Here is a 13,608-nt window from a genome sequence, read left to right as displayed (position 1 = left end):
GCCCACTTAGAGTAATGGTCATCTCCATGGCAACAGTGTTCTGTGGCGGGAACGGGCAGAGAGAACCAGGAACCCGGCGTTGGAGGCACAGTCTTGTGGCTTCAGGGCTTACCTAACATTCTTATGTGGCAGATGGGGATCACATCTCGCCCCAACTGACTCACACTCTTCAGATTTCCCTCCAAGAGCTGTAGCGAGGGCTTAGGAAGCGCGGAGCCACTCACTAAATTGCCGGGGGGAGGGGGGGAGGGGGGAGTGTGCTGATTGTTTTCTTTCATTAGATAATTTTCCACTGACTACTGAATCCCTGCCATGATTTTGGAGATTAGGAAAGTGAGTCAGAAAGCCCCTCTTCCCTTAGGGGGCTTGCAGTCTGGTTGGCCTGGAAAATGAGAACCAAGTGACTCCACGTGTAAATCAGTAGCATACTGATTCATTCATTCATTCATTCATTCATACATTCACCCACTATGTGCAGGGCCTTACTTCTAAACAAGGAGATTAAAAAATCAATATTGTGTGATAAGTATAACAGCAGTTTGAATAAAGTTCTGGATGAACAATGAGGGGGAACTAATTCTGCCTGGTGAGGTTAAGAAGACTTCTCAGAGGTGATGGCAATGTAGCTAGGTCTTGAAGGATGAGTAGGAGTCTGCCATGTAAAGAAGAATGGAAAGGTGACTCGAGTTGGAGATGACCCATTGAGGAGAGGCGAGTGACTCAGCATGGTGGAAACTAGCAGGGCTGAGTCTGGAAAAACAGAATTGGATCAATTTAGGGACAGCCTTAATACCTTTTTCAGGACTTTGACTTTTATCCTTCAGGGAGGCCAGTGTTTCCCAGAAGTGTGATCCACAGACACCTGCATGAGATTCACGTGAAGTGCTTTATTTAAAATCCCGGCTCACATCCGGGACCCTCTGCATGAGAATCTCTGAGGGTAAGAATATGCAGTTTTAATAAGCTTCTGTAGGTGGACTCTTTATTAAACTTCACTGAAGTTTGAAAACCACAGTATGTGGATGATGGGAGATCAAGTACTTTTTTAAGGTTCTCTGATCAAGAATTCAGTACTTATATCCCGAACTGGGGGTGTGCAATGCTGAAAGTTCATCAAGCTGTACATTTATGATTAGTGCACATTGCACACTTTATGCACGTTATACCATAATTTGTAGTTAAAAAAATTGGCTGGTATGGGGCCGGCCTGGTGGCATAGTGGTTAAGTTTGCGTGCTCTGCTTCAGTGGCCTGGGGTTCGCTGGTTCAGAGCCTGGGCGCAGACCTCCGCAAAGCTAGCTTCTCAAGCCATGCCGTGGCAGGAGGCCCACATATAAAATAGAGGAAGATGGGCACAGATGTTAGCTCAGGGCTAAACTTCTTCTTCAAAAAAAAATTGGCTGGTATAAAATTCTAACCACAGACTAGGATGATGGCCAGAGGGAGAGCAGAGGCAGATACAGGTTTTCCCAATCAACAAGTCTTATTGAACTCCTGTCCTTACTGTAGTCTTATACCAGCGTTAAATTACTGAAACAAGGCCATTAGACCGAGGTGGCTTTTAATGCCTTAGCAACCTCTGTAAGGAACTCAAAACCTAAGCCTGTAATGCCTCAAGGTTAGGAAATGGAAACCAATCACAAACAGCCAACTAGGCTTTCCCAAATAAGGAAAATGCTTCAAGCTTGGCCAATCGAGTATCCTTGCTTTTCTTCGGCATCTCTAAAAAGTCTTTCCCTTCGCTCCCTCTGGAGCACTTCTAACTACTTGCCGTTTGGCACTGCCCGATTCAAACTGATTTTTGCACAAACTCTTAAAATTTTTAATATGCCTCAGTTTAACTTTTTTTTAAAAAAGATTGGCACCTGAGCTAACATCTGTTGCTAATCTTCTTTTTTTCTGCTTTTTCTCCCCAAATCCCCCCGGTACATAGTTGTATATTTTAGTTGTGGGTCCTTTCAGTTGTGTCATGTGGGATGCTGCCTCAGTGTGGCCTGATGGGCAGTGCCATGTCCGTGCCCAGGATCCGAACCAGTGAAACCCTGGGCAGCCAAAGCAGAGCCCTTGAACTTGACCACCCAGCCACGGGGCCGGCCCCCAGTTTAACTTTTAACACCAGAAATTTCAGTATTAAAGAGAAGAGTCTCTCTTTGAGTCATAAAGGAACAATGAAGTGTTAAATACCCCATGCTCACCAAATCAGGGCTTCCCAAAGCAAGTTCCTGGGACTACTGGTCCTCTTGAAAAAGGTCAGTGGTCAAACAAGTCTGACAAGCGTTTCATACTAGGGCGAGTGTTCTCAGCTGAGGCGATATCATCCCTCATGGGGTGAACACTGCTTCTTAGGGGGCATGGAAATAGTGCAATGGTTTGTGGCCTTCCAGAGCTCAGCTCTACCCAACGAAATCTTATCCCTTAGTATTTAAAGATTTTATTTTTTTTTTCCTTTTTCTCCCCAAAGCCCCCAGGTACATAGTTGTGTATTCTTATTTGTGGGTCCTTCTAGTTGTGGCATGTGGAACGCCACCTCAGCGTGGCTCGATGAGCGGTGCCATGTCTGCGCCCAGGATTCGAACCGATGAAACCCTGGGCGGCCTGCAGCGGAGCGCGCGAACTTAACCACTCAGCCACGGGGCTGGCCCCTATCCCTTAGTATTTAATTTCAGGGTCGAGGAGGAGAGGGGGCAGGGGCTGGGGGATGGAAAAGGCAGATTAGGAAAAAAAGTCTAAAAAGCAGAGACCTCTGGGGAGAGAGGGCGAATGAGGAAGAAAAGGCTGAGCACCACCAGAGCTTCCTCTTGGAGATTCACAGGGCGCATGAACGTATCAGAGAAGTTCTACGGTAAAAAACTTTAATTTCGTTAACTTGCGGTTTCCTAATTTTATTGGATCTCAGAACCCCTTTTTTCTATGATTCCTATTCCCATTTCACAGACATAGTCTCTCATGGAGCATATTTAGGGAAAGGCTGGACTCTATCAAAAATGGAATTTAGTGAAAGTAAGGAGTAAAGAGGGCTAGAATAATAACAGCAGCTACTATTTGCTGAGGCCGCTATTTCCTGAAGGTACAACTTGGATGTGTTGCTGACAAGTAGCACAGGTCACCAACTATTTTATGAAAACAAAGTTTAAATCAATTTATCTCACTTGTATGAAATGCTTGTTCTGTACCATTAAAATATTGCTAAAGAAAATGTACAAGTTGAAGAAAACAATCTAGGAATCTTCAGGACCAAAATTTTCTTGGATAATTCTTAGTTCAATAACTATTGAAACACAGCCGTAAAGTCAGTAGCAACCGATGATGTGGATTAAGGCTGCCCCAGCTAGAGAAGCCCAAGGTGACCTGGCCTACATGCCAAACTATACGACCCAGTGGACTTTTTTTATGGTATGAATTAGGACCGCCCCAGGGAGAGAAGCCCAGGGCATCCTGACCTGCATGCCGATCTATATGGCCAGATTCATATCTAAAGTTATATGACCGCACAATAACCAGACCCCATCTGCACTGAAATCATTTAATGACTTTTTACATCATCTTTTCTTTTCTCCAGTAAAAATAAGTCACGTACCCATGCCTTATAAAATTAGCCCTAACCCTCAACTCGGGGCAGCAGCAGGAGCTCTGACTGCCCATGGGTCCTGTCCCCACGCGGCAGCAGCAGGAGCTCTGACTGCCCATGGGCCCTGTCCCCACGCGGCAGCAGCAGGAGCTCTGACTGCCCGTGGGCCCTGTCCCCATGCGGCAGCAGCAGGAGCTCTGACTGCCCGTGGGCCCTGTCCCCATGCGGCAGCAGCAGGAGCTCTGACTGCCCGTGGGCCCTGTCCCCATGCGGCAGCAGCAGGAGCTCTGACTGCCCGTGGGCCCTGTCCCCATGCGGCAGCAGCAGGAGCTCTGACTGCCCGTGGGCCCTGTCCCCACGCACCAGCTCTGCCTGCCCATGGGTCCTGTCCCCATGCCAGCGGGGGCAGCAGCAGCTGCTCTGCCTGCCCATGGGCCCTGTCCCCATGCCAGCGGGGGCAGCAGAAGCAGCGGCAGCAGAAGCTCTGCCTGCCCATGGGTCCTGTCCCCATGCTATTCCACACTATTCTCTAAATAAAAGAGCACTACAGCCAGATCTTGAGAGTCTAAGAAATCTTTCTTTTAACCCTCGGCTCACCGACCCCGCATCACCGAGAGTGGCGTGTAAGAATATTTTGCCATTACAGAGCACGCAGGCACCCCTGGTAAGCTTGCCCCCTTGCTACTTATGTAATGGAGGGCAACATTTCTGTCTTGAAATCATTATTACACTTTTGCTGTGTCCTTCCTGCTAATTTGAGTTGAAAAGCAGACCTTTCCACAGGGCTGGAGGTAGACATGTGTGTTCTCTTACGCCTCAGAGAGAAGAGAGTTAAAATGTATTCGTTCATTCATTAACACATCTTCATTGAGGTCCTATTATGTGCCAGGCACATTTTGAATTAACACACCAAAGCAGAGCTAATATCCCATCTTGTCCCCAAACAGGATTTTCATACGCTCTAAAATGGAATCACGGAGTGCTCAGATAAAACGATAGCAAACCCTTCTTGAGTACCTCCTCTTTGCCAGGCAATTCAAATATCTCTAATCCTTACGACAATTGTACAGGGTACATATTCTTCCCATTTTATAGATAGGGAGTAGCAGACACTGTTGATGTCTACCCAAAAGGCAACTGCCTATTCCTCTTTGCTAACAGAACCTCTGTTTGTTTAGGTATCTGGCAGACAGTCTTTGATCTCTACATCATATTTGCCCGCTTCCTTCTCATGACATTTTAATTTGCATGTAGGATTTGATTTTCAGCCATAAATACTTAGGCACATTAATGGTTTCTCCAGTTACACAAATACATATCTAGGTAAGATGTCCTTATCCTTGCGTCCATGTCTTTGTGGATGTCCTTCCACTTTCCTCTGCCAGTTCACGTTGTCTTACAGAATCAGGGGCAAAGTACGTATGCCAGAAAACTTTCCTGTAGTAACCCACCTGTCTTCTGTTTTTCTTGTAATTAGAGTGTTTAAAGAGTTTGCCAGACATTCATTTGTATTTCCTATGGGCTCGTAAATTGCCATTTTACAGGAAATAATTGAGAGGAGATTGGAAGAACGCTGCTTTCTTTATGTATCATCTCCTGGTTCGGTGTTCCATCCAGTCTCAGCGGGGACTGGCCAACTCACTGACCAGTGAGAGTGAACGGGAGTAGTGGCTTCAATTCTTTTCTCAGCTTTAACATACACAGTGAACTTAAGCAGGTAACTTCATCTGCCACCGTGAATCTCTACAGCCACCCTAAGAGTTTGGAGAATACACTTTTTGGCATGTTATTTTATTTTAAAAGCATATGAAGGACACTGAAATTAATAAATTTAAGTTCTTAGGAATGTAATGGGAAGGGGGACTCTATTTATTAAGTACTACTATGTGTCAGACACTATGATATAGTGGAAAAAGTCACATAGCTTTGGGCAGAAATAAACGGAGTTCACCTTTTTTTCTAGCTGTGACCTTAGACAAGTTATTTAGCCTGTGAGTTTCATTCATTTATTTATTTATTAAATCTGTAATTAGGATTAATTATAACCTTTTAGAGTTGACATAAGACAAGATAATGTGCGGAAAATACCTAGCCCAGTGCCCTGTACATCAGTGAGCATTCTGTGATGTCAGTTCTGTTACTCACCCCCTTTTCTGGCCCTCCTTAACCCTCACAGAACTCATGTTTCTGTGATGCCAGTCTCTGCTCCTTCCCCTCCACTTGAGTGGATGATTTATTCAGTCATCTAAATTCCAACTGACTTTGATGATTTAGGACAGGAACTGAAGAAATCATAACTGGCAGAAACGTGAGCCTCTTTGACAACGCATCAGGACATGTCATGGCATGAAACGAGTAGGACGGTGACTGCTCACTGGTGGCACAGTGGCCCGGGCCACTGAGGAACAGCACAGACACCGGGCAGTCTTCCTCCTTTTCCAAACTGACCCTTCAGCTTGGTGCCTGATTCTGGCCAGTTGAATCCTAGCTAGGGCAACCAACTCATCCTGGTTGCCCCCGAATTCCCTGGTTGTAGCACTGAAAGTCCAGCGTTGCCAGAACCCTGTGGGTCCAAGGCAAATCAGAACGGTTGTCACCATATTTGTAGGAGTCTGAGCTGTGCCTGTGGCCTCCAGCCGCTGCCGGCATGCTGCAGTATAAGAATCACTGGCTTTGGAGCCAGGCATACCTGGGGCCAGCTTCTGGCTCATTCCACTCCTAGCTATGAATCTTGTAAAGGTTCCTTAAACCTCAGTTTCTCTATGTGTAAAACTTCATCCTATTCATTCCTGAATTTGTAATGGACTTCATATTATTACTAAATTAAATGACAGGACAGTGCTTGCAATGTTGTAGGCCCTCAATGAATGTTCTTTCCTTCCTGACTTCTTTGTACTTAAGACTTTCATTGTCCCCTGGGGTACCAAGTCTCTAAAAATCTCTGAACCGTAAGTTTCAGGGAAGGGAGGTGGCCATCGGGCAGCAGGGGGCACTATTCCTCTCTTTCTAACCCCTTCTCTGAGCCCCCCCATCCTCACACCAAAATGATAAAGCTTCAGTAAACCACTGATCAAAGATGGCTAAACTCTAAACCCACTCTTGGTTTTAACTTATCTAAATGCGTCCCACATGCCTGCAATAATGTTCAGGGTGTATCTGGACCGTTTTAAATCCTGTATGTTTAATTTATAATCCTTCTCACTCCAGGAGGTTTATGATGTGCCAGGGGGTCAAATGTTTATTCTTAGAATTATTTAACCCCAATCAACTAATTATTCTGATGAAGTGTATACTTTTTTCTTTTTGCTTGACCAGATTGGAAACAATGACAGGCATTCAACTGAGATTTATTTGTAAAACTCTGACAGATTGGGAATTACGGAGTTCCTTAAACTGTCTCTTAAAATAAATATTTCTGATTTAACTGGCAAGTTAAAGGGGAAGAAGCAACAATCTCCAAACTCATTAAACTAAGTCAGTCTAACCCTGTTTAAAGAAAATGTCGTGGGAGGTAATAATCTCTATGTGCTTAGAGGAAAACTTTGTAACAAACCTTCATGCCTTTTTTTGTTCAAGGAATTACTTGTGCAAAGCAACATTAGTGCTCCTTGTGGTAGTAACAGTTTACCTGGGGTGGTTCCGGGGGAGAAGGGCGTAAATCAAATAATTTTTAATTAAATTTCCGGAGGTCTTAACACTATTAAATGTCCAAAGGACTTCATTTATCAAGGAGCATGTAAATAATCGACCTGTGCCCTCTGGTTGGGATCTTAGGAGAATATGATGGATTATGTCACAGGAATGGGGTAACCTTAGTATATAATGACACCTTTCTTTCTTTTCTAATTTACACAGCATTTTACTGGTGATTTATACCTAACAAGATAAACGTGAAAATATTCCCATAAAAATAACATCGATACATTTGAAGATTCAAAAATGCAAACTAGAGTTTTATTAGACACTCCTGGCTAACATACTCTAGTCGTCAGATAAATATTTCCAATTCTAAAGCATGAGATGGTGTTTTGATTCCATTAGAAAGGCCCTAAATGACAAAGAACACGTTCAAGTTGGAGAACGTGATCTAACCGATGCGAGGGAGGGATGTACGAAAGTGGGGTGCTCCCGGCGACGATGGGGCAACAGCTTGGGTTTGAGCGGCTGTGGAAAACCTGGTCTTTGGAGTGGAAGCAGGACTGAGCAGACAAATCTCTCACTGAGTGCTGTCCAACAGAAATATAACGTGAGACATACACATAATTCTGAATTTTCAGGTAGCCACATTAAAAAAGTGAAAAGCCACATTAAAAATAACATGTTATTTAACTCAGTATATCCAAAATATCATTATTTCAATATATAATGTACATAAAATTATTAACAAGATATTTTAAATTCTTTTTTTATATTATGTCTTTGAAATCTGATGTGTTTTATACTTTCAGCACTTCTTAACTTGGACTGGCCACACTTCAGGTGCCACATAAGGGTAATAGCCACGGTATCGGACAGCCGGCGTTGAGTCTGTGCTTGGAGAGCCTGCCGCCACTGGAAAGGCTGTGAAGCTGAATGAAGGCTTCCGGTTGGAGGTGGAATTGGGTAGGTCAGAGACACTACTTCTTTCTCCTCATTCCGCATCCCTTGCCCCTTCCTCCTCTTTCATACCATGCAATGCATGCTAACCAGCCGCCAGATCTTAGACACTGTGCTGGGCATTCTAAATGCATTCTCTCTTAATCCTGCAAGAATCAGACATCTTACTTTATAGCTAAAATAAATAAAAAATCACTAACTGATGGCAATATAGTATAGTGGTTAAGCATCAGATTTGGAGGCTATTCACAAGTTTCTGCCACTTCCTGTATACCTTGGGAAGAAATTTCTTAATTTCTCTCAGCTTCAGTTTTATCATTTGTCAAATGGACGCGATAAACGTACCTCCCTTATAGATGTTGTTCTGTGGTTTAAATGAGACCACGCCTGCATGCTGTAAGCACTCATTAAATATTAATATCATTAAATGGGATAAATGTGGGACATTTTGCAGTTGCAGTGCATTGTACAAATGTTATTACTACTGAGGCACAAAGAAGTTAAGTGACCTAGCCAAGGTAACCCAGCTAATAAGTAGTGACCATGTCCTCACGCAGTTTGCCTATCTCCAGAGCAGGACTTCTTGCCGTCTATTTACAGTTATAATCTGGACTGAATTTGTACTGACTCTGTGACATAAAATGAAAAGCTCTCTTGAAAGATAAATTCCTGATATCTCCTTGCCATCCTCATCGAAGCAGAATTCAGGGAAAAATTCTGGTTTTGTTTTGTTTTGTTTTTGATAAATAGGAATTTACTGTTCCAAGAAACTAGACAAGGAATATACATAAAAAACGAAGACGGAATTTAATTTTCTTTGCTCTTTTGATGCTGATGCTATTAGGGAACAGTGCCCTGCCTATATTGGCATTAAATTCATGCATGCTGTGTAAACCAAATTTGCATTTTAACAAAGGACAGAGATATTAAGGCTATTATTCCCGTTCAATAACGTATTTATAGGGACATGTGCCACTCATCTTTTAAGACAAATAATTTCTTGAAATTTACGGGAATTTGTTAGTACTATCAAAAGTACATGTAGGGGCCGGCCCTGTGGCCAAGAGGTTAAGTTCGCATGCTCTGCTTTGGTGGCCCAGGGTTTCACCGGTTGGGATCTTGGGTGTGGACATAACACCACTCATCAAGCTGTGCTGAGGCAGCGTCGCATATAGCACAACCAGAAGGACCTACAACTAGAATATACAACTGTGTACTCGGGCACTTTGGAGAGAAGAAGAAGGAGGAAAAAAAGAAGATTGGCAACAGATGCTGGTAGCTCAGGTGCCAATCTTTAAAAAAGAACCCAAAAGCATAAAAAAAAAAGTATACGTAACCAGGGGCCCCCCCAGTGGCGTGGTGGTTAAGTTCATGCACTTCACCTCAGCAGCCCGGGGTTCGCCGGGTCAGATCTTGGGAGCAGACCTAGCACGGCTCGTCAAGAGATGCTGTGGCGGCGTCCCACAGAAAATAGAGGAAGGTTGGCCCAGATGTTACCTCAGCGACAATCTTCCTCAAGCAAAAAAGAGGAAGATTGGCAACAGATGTTAGCTCAGGGCCAATCTTCCTCACATACACACTAAATAATAAATAAAAAATAAAGAGGGAAAAAAAGAGTACATTTAATCAGTATATACTGTGAAAATTTCTGTGTGTGTAAAAATATTTTTTCATCAAATTAGCGAGTAAAAACAAATAGTGCTATTGGATCTGCCTTAGCTAACAGTGCCACTTGGAGCATGTCCTCTCTGCCGGATGTTGTACTTTTCACCTGCTCTAGAATTGTTGGTTCCAGTCTTTGCCTCACAACCTCTTCAACTGCTGTTAGATTTCATCTCCCTCTTCTCTCGCACTCCTTTTCTTCCGTCTCTGCCGGCTAGTGCCTAGTCTCTTTAAGATTCCTAGGAGAGGTCATATGAATCAGTCAACAGGGCTCCAGGGTCAGGAGGAAGCACCCCGCCTAGCATAGTGCTAGCTCACGGCCATGACTAGCCTTATATGTGTGCCCCACATGGAACAACTACTCCCCCAAAAAACCCCACTCAACTCCATTTTAATCTTGCAATACCTATGCCAGTCCAAGTTACTTACTGTTCTGCTTTATGAATGAAAAGCCAAGGGCAGGGACTAGCTGTCTGGACCCGGGGGTTCGAGTGTGGCCTGGCTCTGCCATGTCGTTTCCTCTCCTTACTCTTAGACAGTGACTCCCATAATCTCCCCCGAGGACTGCCCCCGTGGCCTGGCTACTGCTCAAGCTCTACACGTCCTCTGTCCAGTCTCCTGACCTCACTGCACTACGGCCACACCGCAGGCCTCTGTCCGGGACACACCTCTCCTGCTCCCGCACCTGGCTAATTCCTACTCAACCTTTAGGCCTCAGCTTAAAAATCAGCTCTCCAAGAAAGTCTTCCTTGATTTCCCAATCCAGGTTAGGACCTTCAAATGGGTTTCCGTAGCATCCTGGGTCTCTCTCTTTACCCCCTGGCTTTCATCCAGAATTATTTGTTTACTGTCTGGTTTGCGAGCTAGAATGTATGCCTAAAGGTAAGGATCCTGTCTTTTTATTTACTTCTGTGTCCCTTATGCTTAGCACATAGTTGGCACTCAATAAATATCGGCTGTGGGTGGAGGAAAGTAACTAAGCAGGGCATCCTGGGAAGTTTCCCCAGGTTGCTACCACCTTCACCCCCTCTTGCCCTATGGGGGGGAATTTTTTCCTTTACCCTTCTAGGCTCTTCTGGCTGGTCTAAGAGACAGTTTAACAGGAGAAAATCAGATTTAATTTGATTACATTTAATTTGAGTATGTATGGGGGCTCCATAAGAATATGAGGCCTAAAAACAGTCAGGCAATTGAGGCTTATATGCTACTTGGAGCTAAGGAGAACGAGGTAGGGGTCTGGGACTTCAAAGGAGAGGAATTCAGTTCACAGGGAGATGGGCAGAGCAAATGCTTGCCACACCACGCAGAGAGAATGGGATGCAGAGGGGAATGTGGACAATCAGGCCTTGCTAAGTCCCCCCCAGGCCCCCACACCTGGCTCATGTTCGTGTAGTTGTCTCTGGTGATGGCTCTTCTTCCTGGAACAGGCCCTCTATCTAAATTCTTTAGGCAGTTAAGGGGGAGGTGAAAAAAAAAACTTGCTGAGTCTTCTGTTTCTTAAAAATGATCGGCCTACAATAATCCTCATGCCAAAGAGACACATTTTGGGGTGGCAAATTTTGCTCCCCTACAGCCCCAACTGTAATGGGTATGTAATAAGACAAACACTTCTATTCAACACCAAAGCTTTCTTGGGGAGAGCACTGTGCTTGTTTAGAAGAAACACTGAGTTAGCAGGTATTCGGTTAAGATCGTGGACTCTCTGAGAACTGCTTCTGAAGCGTGGCTCTGCCAGGGAATGGCTGTAAAACCTTGGACAAGTTACTCGCCTTCTCTAGGCCTCACTTTCCGCATGTGTAAAATCGGGGTGGAAATAAAAGTTCCTACCTTAGAGGGTTGTTGTAAGGACGACATGAATTAATACACTTAAAGGACTTAAGAGTTACTGGCACATGTAAATCCTTAGTAAGTGCCAGCTATTATTATTAGTTATTAAACCATCAGGGGTGGGGGGTGAGCTCAAGGAACCAAAGTTGATCCCCTAATTCTGCTCGTCAGGACAGTGGTCCTGTTCACCCTGCGCTTTCTGTTTTCGTGTGATGTTCGGGGAAAGTTGCCGAAGCCGAGTTGCCTTAGCGCGCCAATTACGGAGGGGGTCACTTTGACACTGGCAGAGAGGGACGCAAGATTCATTTGTACATTCAACAAATGTTTACTGAACGTCTATTTTGAGCTAGACATAAAGGAAAATAAGATAGGCACAACTGTTACAGAGCTCTCAAAAAAATCGAGAAAGGAGAGAGGAGCTAGGAAGGCTGGGTACTGTAGGGGGTGGAGTGGACAGACCAGTTTCTCCCCAGTGGGTGCAGCACAGCTGAGGCGGCTCTTGAGACAACAGAAATGCTAAGGCAGGATTTTAAAGCATCTGCCATAGGATCATGTAAATCCTCCCCTCCATCGCTATAAAATTTTCAATAAAGTTTTCATTGCTCACTAGAGAGAGAAGGGGAAGATAGCAGATATCTGGGTTATAGCTGCTGGGGGAAAGATGCCACAGGCAAGAAAACCCTTCCTTACTCTTGTGTGTTCCCAGTAAGGAAACATTACAGGGCCTGATGCAATATTTAATGATTATCAATGATACCCCCGTGCACTACATAATACCAGGCTCTTTAAAGTGAATGTGAATTAAACAGTGCCAATAGCAATCATATTAACCGAAGGGGAGAGGCATTATTCAAGGTGGGAAACTTGGGACTCTGAGGGAAAAGGGGACACATCTGAGGCTGGAAGTCAAATATGACCATCCGCCAGCCCCTTTGTGGTTAATTAGTCAAACTGGTGATTCCTCAGCAACAATAACTTGTTATTTTATAAACCACTGTTCATGATGATGCAGACTTTCTTAAAGATAAATATCCTAAGGTTTAGGTGTGGGGAAGGAAGGGGTCCCCTGTGTGCCTACTCCTCCCATCCTTTTCTGACTTCTAGTTTTTCACTTTTACATCATTACCATCTTTTTAAATAACAATTTAAAGAAATGTATGTTAAAAAAAAAAAAAGAGCAGCAGCCTAGGAAGTAATCAGTCATCAACCTAAATAAAACAAAACTATCAATTTGCCTGAATTTCCAAGAGTGAAATAAATAAAGCTCTGTTGGAATTTACCTACACAAATTGAGACTTTGGTGAAAAGAGAGAAATAAACTAGCCTTTTTTTTCTTCTTAGATTTGTTTACTGTATAAACCCTGGGATTTCTGCATCTTATAATGTGACTACTGATTAAAAAGATATATGGTTGTTTATTAATGTTCCCAAAGCACCATGCAAATTCACATCACCTTCGGTATATTTGGCCCCTAAAGCTATGAAGTAAATATGGAAGCATTTTGTAGTTAACAAGGCTAAAATATGTTAATTCAAATAGTTGGCTTTGAATAGGATTTTCCTTTAAATCATTAATAGGAAAATGAAGAGAGCTTGAGTGGTCAAGCATGAAATGTAAATGAGACTAGTTTTCTTTCAATGTTACCAGATGTTAAAATTTAAATTTGATAATGCAGAAAATGACCTTACATTTTGCAGTATCATGAAACAATACAGCTTATGTCCCACATTTTTTGACCGTAGTATTGAAACTGATTTTTGTATTGAAAATGATTTTTAAGTACTATTTTCAAATGACCAGATCAGTGAAAAAATTAGACATTTTGAATCAGTGGAGTCAGAAAAAGGAGCTTGTCTCTCCTTTTATCTATGGGGTCATATTTTTTAAATCAAAAATTCAGACAGACAGTGTTACAGCAAAGCAGAGACAAACCTAGATCTTTTTAAATGGATGTA

The sequence above is a fragment of the Equus caballus genome, chromosome 2 (assembly GCF_041296265.1).
Source record: "Equus caballus isolate H_3958 breed thoroughbred chromosome 2, TB-T2T, whole genome shotgun sequence".
Taxonomy (NCBI): Eukaryota; Metazoa; Chordata; class Mammalia; order Perissodactyla; family Equidae; genus Equus; species Equus caballus.
This window is presented reverse-complemented; position numbering follows the sequence as displayed.